Genomic DNA, 14,946 nt, shown 5'->3' with positions numbered 1-14,946 from the left:
TTTTTTCTTGACCTTCTCTCACAATCTTTAATTTGTCTGTCCAACTTGTCTGTTTCACTAATAGTTTGACCTCTTTTCCATTTCTTATGTTTTTGTCTTTCACCGTAATCAAGTATCTTGTTCTTATGTAAATATATCCTCCTGATGTTGTGTGCCTAGATCCTAGTCTTAAACATTTTTTGGATTTTTTGCATTCAAACAAATTTCTTTCAAAACTTACCACATTCCTTCTGAAAAATTTCCATGTAACACAATACTCCAATTAGTTTTACATAGTGACTGTTTTGCTTCTGTATAATCTGTTAATATATCTACTGTGCACTGGTGTACATTTCAGTTTGCAAAATTATCTAGAAACAATTTAACCTTTATAACCCCATGACAACTGCACATCAACAGTGGTAAAAGTTAACATGAAGTAAAAGTAATTTCCTTAGAAACAGAAACAATGTCTAATACGTTCCATTCCACGGTAGGCTTTTTAACAATCAGAAGTAATTGTTTCTGAAAATACTTAGTAAATAATTTCCTTACTAATGTTGTTGAATCAATATTATTCTAGTCTATTTCTGGTAAATTTAAGTCCCCATCCTCCCTTATTCTTCCCACCTGTGTTTTATGCAAGAAATGTTGATAGCCTAGTACCTTCCTATGAACCTATGTATGAATTCTTCTAGGTCATCAGAGTGGTCTATACACTCCAACATTGCTATATTTTTCAGTGTTGTCTTCATTGTCACAGTTCCACAATCTACAGTATTGGTGTTATAACTGCATGTGTAATAATCACAGGTCTGATAACAATGTAACACATACTCCTGATTTTTTTGTTAGAATGTCTGTTACACTAAAAACATTTGTACCCTGACAGAACTGTTTTCCAATCATATGTCTTTAAACCATGTTTCAGAAACAATATCAACATCGATCTTATTGAAATGTAGCCAATTTTCCAAATTAAAAAAAAACTTTTTTACTACTGCTGCTAGCATTAACAACCATCAGACATGTATCAAAAACTGCTATCTGTGAAATTTTTAATTTTCAACTGGCAAAATTCCTGTCTTGTTTGTCAAATATTGCAATACATCTGTTACAAAAATTATCTTCTCTCTTCTCTTCTCTTCTGGTCTCTTCTCTTCTCTTCACATCTCTTCTCGTGTCTTCGCATCTCTTCTCATCTCTTCTCTTCACTTCACTTCGCTTCTCTTCACTTCTCTTCTCGTCTCTTCTCTTCTCTTCTCGTGTCTTCGCATCTCTTCACGTCTCTTCTCTTCACTTCGTTTCTCTTCTCTTCACTTCTGGTCTCTTCTCGTCTCTTCTCTTCTCTTCACTTCATTTCTCTTCTCTTCACTTCTGGTCTCTTCTCGTCTCTTCTCTTCTCGTGTCTTCGCATCTCTTCTCGTCTCTTCTCTTCACTTTGTTTCTCTTCTCTTCACTTCTGGTCTCTTCTCTTCTCTTCTCTCCTCTCCTTTCTCTTCTCTGATCTTGACAAGTGTACCCCATCCTGTCTAAACACATGAGTGCTCACAATTAGGCTTGGATGCTCTAAACATTTCTGTTTTTAAAAATGGACAATTTTTTTCATGTAGGTATTTACTCTCCCATCATTTTTTTTTCATTTGTGGTGACCTGATTTTCCTTTCTATATGTGACTTATGAAAAATATATCTTAACACCTGTGCAGGCTATGCTGCTTGAGAGCACTGTCAGTTCCCCACTAATAGTCACAGAGACGTTGCAGATTAGATCATTCGTACCAACATGAATAAAAAACAGCTTCATACTTCCTTATATTAATGCATTCTAGGGCGTTTCTCAGACCTTGTATTTTTGCTCCTAGTAAGCATAACACTATTCGCTGTACAGGATCTTCTCTGCAAATGTAAGTATCAATTCCTCTGATAACCACATCTCCAATTATAAGTATATAATTTCTGACCAGATCTGAAGCATCTTCAGCTTCTATTTCAGTAATCGCTGTTCTGTCAATTGTTACAAAGGAACAATTGTCTCCACATTAGTCTTTTTAATGTCACTGCTGTCATTGTTTATTACATTTGCGAGCACACAAGTCTCATCCGTTTGGCTTTGTACATCCACAGCTTGAGCCATGTTGTCAACTTTCTGTCTTTCTCTTCTTTTTTCTTACAATAATGTTCTTCAATCCTTCCCAGTTCCATTTTAATTTCTTCCTTTTCACCAGCCCCCTGCCTCTTTTTTTCTGTCTTCTCTTTTGGAAGAATGATGTTATTTTCTGTAGACTAAATATTTTGTGATTGAATAATGTTATCATTCCCTGTAATCTGTGTGTACATAACATAGCAGTGTCCTTTCTAGTGTGTATTCTCTTTGCATTACAGACATTAATCGATTCATTTTTCTTCCTTGTTATTTGTTGTGAACTTCTCTTCTTTCTTTTATTTATTTTATTCTACATGCTGTGAATCCTCATATTGCTGAATACTTGTATCCTGAATTCCAACGTTGTCATTGGTAGTATCATGTTTAATAGGGGTTCAGTGATATTTGCTGCCAATAAACGCTTTCTTTCCTAAATGTGTCTCTTTGCACTTTGCCCAATATTATTTATCTCATCAGCCCAGTCATTAATATATGTAGCAAGAGTTGTCTAAGCTGTGCCAATTATACAAGTGCAATCATTTTCAATAACTTTAGATTTACTGCTGATAACAGTACGCAAATCATCCAGCTTTTGACATGAGGAACAGAGATCACTAGTGTTATCTTGTGTCACTATTACATATACACAGCGTTTAGTACATTGGGAAAGATACTTTTGCTTTATCAAACCATTAATGGCATATTCATTTAAGGAATCCATTTTCAGCTACAAACAAATAAAGAATTCCAGAAAAAAGGATAATAAAAAACAGTTACCACAGAATTTAATGAGATTTTAAGTCATAAAATCAGTTACCACAGAATTTAAAGAGATTTTAAGTCAACTTATTTGAGAAAAATTACACAAACAATGAACAACTAAATATTAAATTGAGTACAATAAAATCATCAATCTGACCTACCGTACCAGTTGTGCCAGTCACACAAAAGATGGATTTCCTTTACATCAAGTGCAAATGCATGCAGTAGCTTCTGCTCACTGTTGTTCAAAGCCACACTTGTAATAACAGTAAAGATCAATAAATCCCAAAGCAATACAGGACTTCTTCAGGTAAGTTCTAGATAGCCATCTCTGCAGTCTATGTATATTTATAGATAACAGATCCAGTGGGTTGGGTAGAGTTTGCCTGTCTAAAATTAATCCCTTTCTAACAACAAACAGTAAGAATTAGAGGAGATATAAATCAAAGCAAATCTTCTTATCTACAAGCTATCCCTTTCTTCCTACAAGCAGGGAAAAAACAGTGGTAAAAAATAAAATATAAATCAAAATAAATATTGTCTTACCAAGCAGTTGTACAATCTATAGCAAATCAGCACAGAATTGTTTACAATAGGCTCTGGATTGTCCCATCTGCAGTTTGTGTAAATTTATAGTTGACTAGGCCCCTGGGATGGCTAGAGTTTGCCTGTCTAAATCATATCCCCTTTCTATCAATAAATAGTGAAAACTGGAGGCAAAGCAACAAAATATAAATGAAAGTAAATTTTCTTGTCTACAGACTATTCATTTCTTCCTACAAATGGTGAAAAAACAGAGGTAAAAAATAAAATATAAATCAAAATAAATCTTCTCTTACCAGGCAGTTCTACAGTCAATCACTAATCAACACAGAACTGTTTCAGATAAGTGGTTGTTAGCCTAATATACACCTATGAACATATGCTGTGAATGATCAGTGTCTCAAAACATCAAGTTTGTTAAGAAGGAATCCTTTGAGTTCTAATGCTTGTTTTATCTTTATGTAGCCCACAGAGTTGCTTATAATAAGTTACCCCACTGACTATGTTTGAGGGTACAAATGCCTGATGATTTTGTTGGCAGCTGAGGAAAGGATCCTGCTAATAACAGTGATTAATGGGAGCACAGTTAGTAGTTGTTTAATTTACTGCGGGACTTCATATTGTGTTTTTGTCACTCATCTTATCACTCAGGATGGAGACAGTTTATAAGCAAATTCAGCTAGGATGGAGGATTGTCTTTCAAGAGCTCAACTCACATAAACCAGTGACTTCAACTAAGCATTGGTCATCTTAGAACATTGCATAATGTGCTTTGCACTTTGCCACTCAGCAGATAGAACAAAAATATCCCTTTTCTTTTTTTAAAAGAACAAAGGGAGGAACCTTCAATCTTGCAGGACCTTTCAATTTTGGGTTTAGGAAGTTTTCCTGTGCAAAAAATGTTGTATAAAGAGATTATGTTTATTCCAAGGATACAATAAGTTAGGATACCAGTTAAAAAGAAATGAGCTAAGCAGAAACTGGGGCAAACATACACTACATTTGGTGAGATTCGACTGTTTAAAAAGTAAATGTACTATTAGAAAATCCTATACACCAAGCAATGACAAAATCTTACAAGATTAGCAGTAGGCGTCTGCGTTACAAGTGTAATGTACCAATAATATTTAAATTCACATGTTATAAAAATAAAACAGATATTGTTTATGTAGCTTCATAAAGAAGTAAAATGAGAGATACTTCATCCCTGACTAGCCAGTTTAGCATAACAGATGCCCCCCCAAAACCAGGGATACATACCTTAACAATCCACCATTCTCTCTCCAGCAGACGTCCTTAATGAATTCTCCAACCTAAACTCACCTCCATCAAAACACCCCCTCCAATGCTCAAACACAAATCCAAACCCCAGAATATATAGAACGCTTATACTTCAACAGAATAACAGCTAAACAGATTACCCCATTCATGGTGCTTTACTGGAAAATCTCATCCAGACTCTGCTACAACTTGCTGTGAGGGAAATGTTAGTTTGCTTTTGCTTTCTTGTATTTTGTACTACTTTGTTGCCTTCTTCTATTTTGTATGTTGTAATTTGTTTTCTTTACGCTGTGTTTTACTTGTATTCTGCTTTTAATTGCATATTAAAACAGGAAAGAGACCACACCTGTGTCTCTTGTGAGTCACGCAGAATTTTTTTCAACCCTCCCACCCTGGTGCTTTTATGTTCTTAAACTCAGCTTTCTTTCTAGTTGCTTGCCACTTATGTTAATTTGTCCACATATCTCCTTTCCTCTCCCCTTTCATTGGCTGGTGTGAGTAAGCACAAAATTATCATTTTGTGAAATCACACCCCTTTAACTATTTAAATTTATTGGCCATCCCACTGTATTCCATAGAACCAGAATACAAAGTGCTCATACCCTCTCAATGCATCATTCTCTTTTAAAATTACTGGCTCTCCACTTAGAGAGCTAAAGCTTAAGTTACCCCCTCTTTCATATCTAACTGCTTAGTGCACCTGCAGGGCTTAGGATATTAACCCATCTTTTCAATCTTATCTTTGCAGTTTGCAACATCTATTGCAAGACCACAAATTATTGGAGAGCCCACATTCTGCCTCAGTAGTCATCTTGGGATTAGTGTTTCTGTTTTCTCCTGGTGAGAGAAGGAGCACATAGAAATTATTTCTTGGAGACTGCTGATCACTGGAAAGCCTAATAATTGCTTCATAGGTGATAGCTTGGAATTTGTACCTATATTCTGCTCCTGGTGAGAGAAGTAGCAGAGTGCATTGATTTCTGCCTGTTTCTGGTTGAGCAGTGTGTGTCTGTGCTTGATGTTCCTAATTGGTCTGGTTGCTCTTCAAGCATCTACCAGGAAAAGGTTACAACAAACCTGCAGACAATTGCATCATTTGGGACAAGACTGTGGATCACCAAACAGGCTGTGGCCTGCTTCTCATCTTGGGATTGGTGCTAATGTTTTGCTCGTGGTGACAGAAGAAGCAAAGGAGCATTATATCCTAGAAGACTGAAGCTGTGGTGAGACCAGCACTAGTAGCATCCAATCAGTAACCATTCACAATACTCCCCTCTTTTCATCATTCTTGACAAGCTAATTCTTTGCTTTCAGTAAGTACTGCTTGATTTGTTTCTAACTCCAGACTATCTGTCTAAATACTTCATGCTTAACTTTTCAGGGTCTACTTATTAGTTTGCCTCAAGTATTTGGCATTTCCCTGTATAGACACAGACACCATGAGTGACATTTTTCATGTAAAAGCACAACAGAAATTTCACCAATACCTAGTTGTACACAGGTCAACTAGTTTGCAGTGACAAACACTGTCCTCAGAGTTGCAAGCTCCTGAAATTGCTTTATATTCTCACTCCAACTGTCTAATCAATAAAAAGGGTCTGTTGCCATAGATATGAACTTTCTGACTTTCTGTTATTAGCTTGGTGGATATGGGCATCCTGAGGCAATGTAGAAATTCCAAAACAAAAGTCAAAAACTATGTAAATGAAACACACCACAGCAAGGATGGACCAGAAGGTGAGAACAACAATTTTATTGCAAAGTTAAGCGCTTTCTTCCCCAATGCAAGGGACTTCATCAGAACAATTCATCACATTTCAACCCAGCCTTATATAGTTAAATCAGTCAATAAAAATTCCTATTAACAACTAATTGTTTAATAGGTTCCACTAAATTAGTAGCTACATAAAAATATTAACCCTATATTAAATCCATGAACAAGGGTTATTTATAACAAATCACAAGCCTAAAAGGATTTTCTACACTACACAATAACATACAAAGCTAAAAAGCATTAATATCCTTCCTATTTAATCAAAATAAATTAAACTTGATATTATGTTACTAAAAATGATTTCAGACTGGTAATATTTACCCTAAAATATTTATTAATTTAAAAAATAAAATACACAAAATACTGATGGCTTCATTAATTCCTGGATACTCTGTTGTGTTACACCGCAAGTGCCATCTCAATTCACATACATCTAAATGAATGTCCATAGATTTCCCCTGTGGATCTTTTTCCAAGTGTTGTATAACTAAAAATTTAAAAATGTGCTCCTTATGCTTATTTATATGCCTCGTGAGTGCATTAAGTGTTCCCCTATTCTAATTTTGACATTTCTGCTGGTTTTCCTATATAGTAGATGGGGCAATTTTGACACTTTGCAATGTAAACCACATTCTGGGTGTTGCAATTATAATGCCCTTCTATTGCTATAGGTCTACCATTCAAGAGGAATTTTTCACCTGTCTCTAGTATATGTGGACAAAATATACACCTATTACATTTAAAATTTAAAATAAAAACAAAACAATTGCGGCCAGTGAATAAATGCTCCTACAACTTAAGAAAATGTGTAAAACCAACAACAGGAAGTAAAGGAGCAACCCAAGGCTGAACAACTATTTCCACACACACAGTCTTTCATTGTAGTACTAAAAATAGAAAAGAGTCTAGATGTAATAAATCCAACACGTTGTCATATCATAAAAATCCATATAGTTTTTTGCAGAACATGTAGGTAAGTGCTTTCACCCTTATGGGCTTCTTCAAACCTTAATAGACCACCAGTAAAATAGCACTTAATATATATATTATCACTCAAAAATATAAACTCATTTCCTTTAATTAAATTAAGGAAATCATACATATAATAAATATACTACACGAAATAAAACTTCTCTCACTATATCAACAACACAATCCCTATCTATCTGAAAACATAAAAGTATATAATACTACCCAATCACAACTTCCAGGATACTGACTCCATCTTCCTGTTTAACAACCCACCCCACCCTTTACTTACTCTGATTCCTCACTTTACTGTTTCCTATACAGCAGCTTCACTAATTATACAATCTATAACCTCTTGCTTACTAATAAATTAACTTAATTTAATCTTTAATCTAAACTTTAATCCAAACTCAATTTACTTTTATTAAGAATGACTCCTCCACTTCCACTGACATTCCTCATCTCCTCTATAAGCATTCCTCTCCTAATAAATGTCTTCAATGCTACCTCCTACTCCTCTTACAAACTTCCACCCTCCTTTCCCCCCAACTCTTCTACTCTCCCCCATCCTCACCCCATCACTTCTCACTTTCACAATGTATCCCCCTGTCTAGTTCAACCTAACCCACTTCACAATTTTAAACTAAAACTCCTACCCTCTTCAATAAAGCTCCATACACCCAAAGTGAAATTATTCTTCCTACTAACTACAAGTTGCACACCAAAATTCCTGCTCCTTCCTTCCTCTAATTGGCTTGCCCTAGCATGAGACCTTCATCTAAACCCCGGACCCAAGATTAGTACCAATCTCGCTTCTTCTACCTCTCCAAATAGTACCAACCACAAATACCTCAAGCTAATTACCATTAACACCCAGAGTATAAAAAACAAAATAGCACTCTTCCATGCTTGGCTAAATCAAACTCTACCAGATATAGTAGCAGTCTCAGAGACATGGCTAAAACCCCACATTATTGACTTAGAGATTCTACCCCCTGGCTTTCAAGTACTCAGATGTGACCACCAAAACAAAAAAGGAGGAGGAGTAGCCTTAATCTATAATAGCCTACTGAACCTTTGTCCTTGCCAGAACCCTGTTCCACAGTTCGACAATGCTGAACTAGTCATACGAATTCTCAAAATGAATAATTATAAAAGTAATTGTGTCATGGTCATCTATATCCCCCCCGGACATAATACCACCATTCTTGAAAACATTATTTTATGGGCCTCAACTAACATTAAACTTGAGACATACATATTAGGTGATGTCAACATTGACTGGAATAGAATCAATAACAACAATCCCTCCCTATCTATTAATCTTTTTAATTTCACTCAACTAACAAATGGCATTACCAGACCTAATAGAAACAACCCCCAGGCTCCACTCTGGACTGGATCTTAGTCTCCCACCCTAATAAGATCTCTCACTCTGGTATATTACCAGACATCATGAGGGACCATCTCCCAGCCTTCATTCACCGAGCTACCCACTCCTCCCCTCACCAACACCAATATACCCACACTCGTAACCTTACAACCTTTAACCCTTCACCAAACTACCCACTCCTCCCCTCACCGACACCAATATACCCACACTCGTAATCTTACAACCTTTAACTCTTCTACCGAGCTACCCACTCCTCCCCTCACCGACACCAATATACCCACACTCGTAATCTTACAACCTTTAACCCTTCACCGAGCTACCCACTCCTCCCCTCACCGACACCGATATACCCACACTCGTAATCTTACAACCTTTAACCCTTCACCGAACTACCCACTCCTCCCCTCACCAACACTGATATACCCACACTCGTAATCTTACAACCTTTAACCCTTCACCGAGCTACCCACTCCTCCCCTCACCGACACCAATATACCCACACTCGTAATCTTACAAACTTCAGTCCTTCTATATTCTCCGAAACACTTAAACTAACAAACTGGGACAACCTAAAAACTCTTCCACTCAATAAGGCCTTAGACTTCTTCAACACAACCTTCCTAGGTATCCTAAACACCCAAGCACCACCTAGAACACAACAAATAAAACCCAATTCCACCCCATGGCTAACAAAAGACACCAAAGCACTTATGCTACAAAGAGACAAGACCTGGAAACTTTACAACAAAAATAAACACCCTGCTGCCCTTCTTAAATATAAGCAACTCCACAATCTAACCAAAAAGCATGTTACAAAAGATAAAAAGTGTTATTACACTAAACTACAGTCTACCCACTCCAAAAATCCCAAACAATTCTGGAACTCCATCAACTCTCTTTGCACCCAGGTACCAAAACCAATCCCTGCCTTGATAACAATAAAACTGACACAGAAATTGCCACCCTTTTTAACTCCTTCTTTACAAACTCTATAGCTGAACTTACTAAGACCTTCCCCAACCACATCTCCTCCCCTCCGCTCAATCCCACTTCCCCTTCCACTCCTCAACCCTCCACTCCCAATCCTCCCCCACTTTTCTCAAAAACCCATCTCGACCTTCTACATCAAAACCGCTCCTCTCCAGACTTAAACCTTGCTCTAATGCCCCCGACAATATTCCCTCACTCTTTCTAAAGCTTGCCGCAGATGGTATCGCCATCCCCATCAGCATTCTCATCAATAGATCCATACAGGAATCTTATGTCCCCAAATTGTGGCATGCTGCCTTTATCCTGCCCCTCCATAAAGAAGGCAAAAATAACAGCATCTCTAACTTCCGATTAATAGCCATTCTTTCCCCAATCTCAAAAATCCTCGAAAAATTTATCCACCTGCAACTCATGCCCTTCCTCATCAATAATCAACTCCTCACCCCTACCCAACATGGCTTCCGTCCCAGCCATAGTACAATAACTGCTCTCCTCTTTTTTTTTAGACATAGTAAACCATGCTTGTGACTCGGGAGAAATTGTTTCCACTGTTCTTCTAGATCTATCCAAGGCATTTGACACTGTCTCCCATACCCACCTTCTGAATCACCTTTCTAACCTAAATCCCTCTCAAAACTTCCTTGCCTGGTTCCATAGTTATCTCTCTGACAGATCCCAGACTGTAAAATGGCATACTGGTACCTCAGTCTTCCTACCTACCCCAACCAGGGTTCCCCAGGGGTCCATACTTGGACTAATGCTCTTTAATGTATTTATCAATGATTTTCACGCTGCGATCCCAAACACCAAAATAGTGCAGCATGCGACAACTCCACTTTAGTCTGCTCTGCTCCCAGCCTTCCTGAGCTTCAGGCAAAAACCCAATTGGCTTTTACAACTACTGAGAACTGGATGCTTCAAAACCCTCTCTCCCTTAATGCCAATAAATCCAAAATCCTTCTTTTCTTTCCCTCAAAAACCCTCCCACTTGACAAGCAATCCTTCAATATCATCAGCCATGCCAACTTCATTATAGAAGTTGCCCCCTTTGCTAAACTTCTTGGGGTTACCATTGATGAAGACCTGAAATTTGATACACATATCCAACTAAATATTAAAAAAACTCATAAGAAGCTTGGTATGCTATACAGAAATGCTTACTTTCTCTCTCCGTCTACAAGGCAAACTCTCGCCTCTACCTGCTTACTACCATCACTATTGTATGGTTTCCCATTTCTAACCAATCTTTTTACTACCATCTCCTCAAAACTAGAAATCTGTTACAGCAAAATCACTAAATTCGCTACTAAATCTAAACACTCCACCCATCATTGCACCCCTCTCCACATGATAAATTGGCCAGGGCTTCCTAACCACCTTGACTACCTTCAACTTACTATAGCCCACAAACTAATCTTTAAACCTACTGCATGCCCGTCTCTAACTAATATCTTACCATTCTGCACTCTGCTCAGACCCCTAAGATCTGCCCAACAAAATCTACTTTCTGTATATAAACCAAAACATCCCCTTGGCCAGTTTCTCCTATCCCACTCTTTAGCCAAAAAATGGAACTCTTCCACCCCTGCTAAGAATCACTACAAACTTTGAACACTTCAAATCCCAGCTCCATTCCCACCTCTCCCAAATCTGTAAATGTAATTGTACTCTTCCTACCTAATTCCTTCTACTGTCACTCTTACATGTTCTTCCTCATGTACCTCTACTCTTGCTGCTTTTTCTACAGCTGCCCCGCTCTGCGTCTAACGTATAATAAGTCTAAACCTTGAATGATTATCATGTAAATGCTGTATAAAGCTTTCTATCACTACTCTCTGCAAATGGCTCACCACGCTAATGGCTCTCTAACTATGTATGTATGCTATCAACTATGCTCACGGTTTTTCCTTGACTTCTTCTTCTCCTTTGCACCCTTCAATTTTGTTACACCTTATTATATACTAAACATTTGTTTTCAAAATGTATAATTCTATGTATAATTGTATAAATGTAAAATTCTATGCTTGTTTTAATTGTATGTAATACCGAACTTTCTCTGTGGGCCTCCACTGAAAACGGGCCCTTTGGGCCCAGTGGAGCTTCCCGGTTATCAAACTGGAAATAAATAAATAAATAAATAAATAAATAAATAAATATAATAATTTTAAATAATTTAATATGAATAATAATAAAATAAATAATAAATTAAGCAATAAAATGCATTTATTTAACTATTAGCCTCCTGTTTTTCAGGATAGGCTTTATTGGAATTTTGTCATTAAGTCCAGGTCTGCAATCTGCCCTTAACTTAATGAGACACCCAAGTTCCATTCTCTCAGTATAATTCCGTACATCTCCACCTCTGATGCTAAGTCTATTTACTTGTAGTACTTGAAACCTGAAAAAGTGTTGGTCAGTGGTATCTAAAACATGTTTAGAGAGGGAACATCTTCATAATATTTGGATACACTCTATGAATAATGCCCTCTCTAAACATGTTCGCCCCCCCCCCACACTCCCCCTACTTAAATATACTAACTCCAAGATCGCACCACAGTGGAGAAAATGGCAAACTCCCGAAACCGGCCCAGTGATTTTTTTCCCTGGGAAAGAAAATCGCTGTTCTGGGTGTTCGGGATTGTAAGCTTTCGCTTACATAGGGTCGATGAATCAGCATTCGCTTTTTTAAGCATTCGCTGATTCAGTATAGACCCGCTCACCATCCTGGTGGCCCATACCAGCTGTCTCTTCACAATGGACTTTTATTGAAACTGTGGATGCCCACTAGAAAATGTAAATATGAATTGGAAAAATGTCGTTTTTTATAAATACTTGACTCCAATTTGTTGTTAACACTATTTATTGTTAAATCTACATCCAAATAGGAAATATTAGTAGCACTGTGTGTGTGAATAAATTGCAGAAAATTAGCAGTGTGATTGATATATTCATAGAATTGGTACAATTCATTTTATGTACCTTTCCAAATTATAAACAGGTCATCCAAAAACCTTGTGTAATATGCTATTTTTGGAACAAAAGCTCCCCTCCATGATAAATTGCTGTTCCCAAAATGACATAACATAATTTGCAAATACAGGAGTGCAGGCTGCCCCCATTGCTACCCATGTACATTGCTTATAGTATTGACCTTTGAAAGATATATAATTGTTTTTTTGCAACTGGGCCTCTAACCACCACTCTAATCCTTCACCATGTGGTATGACAGTAAAAAGACTGCACACGTCTATGGTGACTAGTATCATGTCATTCTACATTTGAACTCTCCCCACCTTTTTCAAAAATTGCCATAAGTCTTTAACAATGTAGTGAAAGGCCCTCAACCCTGCCTGTTACTTAACATCTAGGAATCTACTGATGTTTCAGACCATTTGCCATCTACAATAGGTCGAACTTTTGGATCCCGAAGTCCCTTATGGACCTTGGGTATTCCGAATATATTGGGTATCTTGGGGTGTTTATTAGACATAAAATTATGTCCTTTCTCATTAATTTGTCCTTCATATAACATATCATCCAATAACATGTTAATTTTCATGTAAGTTATATGTATTTCATTGAAGGAACTCTCCATGTATGTCCCATACATCAAAAGGGCATTCATTCCGTTTAAATAATCTGCTTTGTTCATAATAACAACCCCATTACCCTTATCTGGTTTCATTATATGTATTCTAGGATCCTCTGCCAATTCCATTAATAAACATTCTTCTGCCACTGTCATATTACTTATGGTTTTATCTGATTTTTGTTTAAGGACCTTTCTTATCTCTTTTTCACATACTTGTTCATATAATCTGATAACATTATTTAATGGTGGGTTAAAGTTGCTTGGTTTTTTAAGTAAACTCACATTCCCATTTGGTATGTCTTCTTGTTTATTAAACCAAACCTTTAGGTTTAATTTTTGGGTAAAACACTGACTCAGTCAAGGTGTTATCAATTTTCCCTTTTCTGAGGGGCACATAAGTGAAACCCTTGGCTAATAGGTTAGTATGTTCTACATCAATGTCTTTATTTGAATAGGTATATATTTTAAAATCGTTAGCATCATTCACTATAACACTTGGTTCAAACACATTTTCTGTTACATCATGTTGTTCAAGATCCTGACTGGTTAATTCATCTATCAAGTTAACAAATTCATTAATACTAATCCCCATATTGTCACTACAATTTGTATTCAAATCAGAAATACAATTACGATCAATAAAGCATTTTGTTTGCTATCCCCCATGGTCATTTGCACAATTCATAAGAAAAGTTTCATCAAGTTCAATTCCCATAAAGTCACTGCAATTAGTGGCCATTTTGCCTACACAGTTACAATTGTGGCAACATGGTAAATCTTCCCCATTCAGTTTCTCCAAGCTGTTTAAAAAACAGTCCACAAACCCACAATTTTCTCCTGATTGATTAGCAACCATTTTACCATAGTCATATGAGGAAGAACCATGAATAACACCATTTACTTCTCCCTCTTTAATCAATGCCAGGGCCATGTTCATCAATTCCTCCGCTGCCGACTCCGATGCCTTCCGTTCTTGGGTCTCGCTCCCTGAACGACGTAGTCCCAGTAGGTATTCACCAAAAAATGGGACTGTTGGTCTTTATCCCATAGCCTCTCCAACCACCTTATACTAGCCTGGTTTGGAAATGCATTCTGTACATGGGTACCTTGCTCGTTTTGAAATCTCATCTGCGACATCACTTCCTCCCTCCGATTCGCTTCGTCATTGGTTCCTTCCTCTCTGTTGACCCAGCAAAGTCCCTTGCATTGGGGGAAGAAAGTACTTAACTTTGCAATAAAATTGTTTTTCTCACCTTCTGGTCCATCCTTGCTGTGGTGTGTTTCATTTGCAATGTAGAAATTGCCTCATGTTTACTGACAACCAGTTAATTCTCAAACAAACTGATATGGTATGTGAGAGATGTATTTACACAATGTCACTGGAGGCAAAGCTCTTACATAAAAGTACTCCTAATGTCAATAAGGTTGTCAGTACTATACACACTGCACCCAACACATACTGTACAAAGCAGACACCTAAACCCGTATATATATATATATATATATATATATATATAT

Source organism: Protopterus annectens, chromosome 7.part0 (genome assembly GCF_019279795.1).
Source record: "Protopterus annectens isolate FY-2018-M chromosome 7.part0, PAN1.0, whole genome shotgun sequence".
Classification (NCBI taxonomy): Eukaryota; Metazoa; Chordata; order Ceratodontiformes; family Protopteridae; genus Protopterus; species Protopterus annectens.
This window is presented reverse-complemented; position numbering follows the sequence as displayed.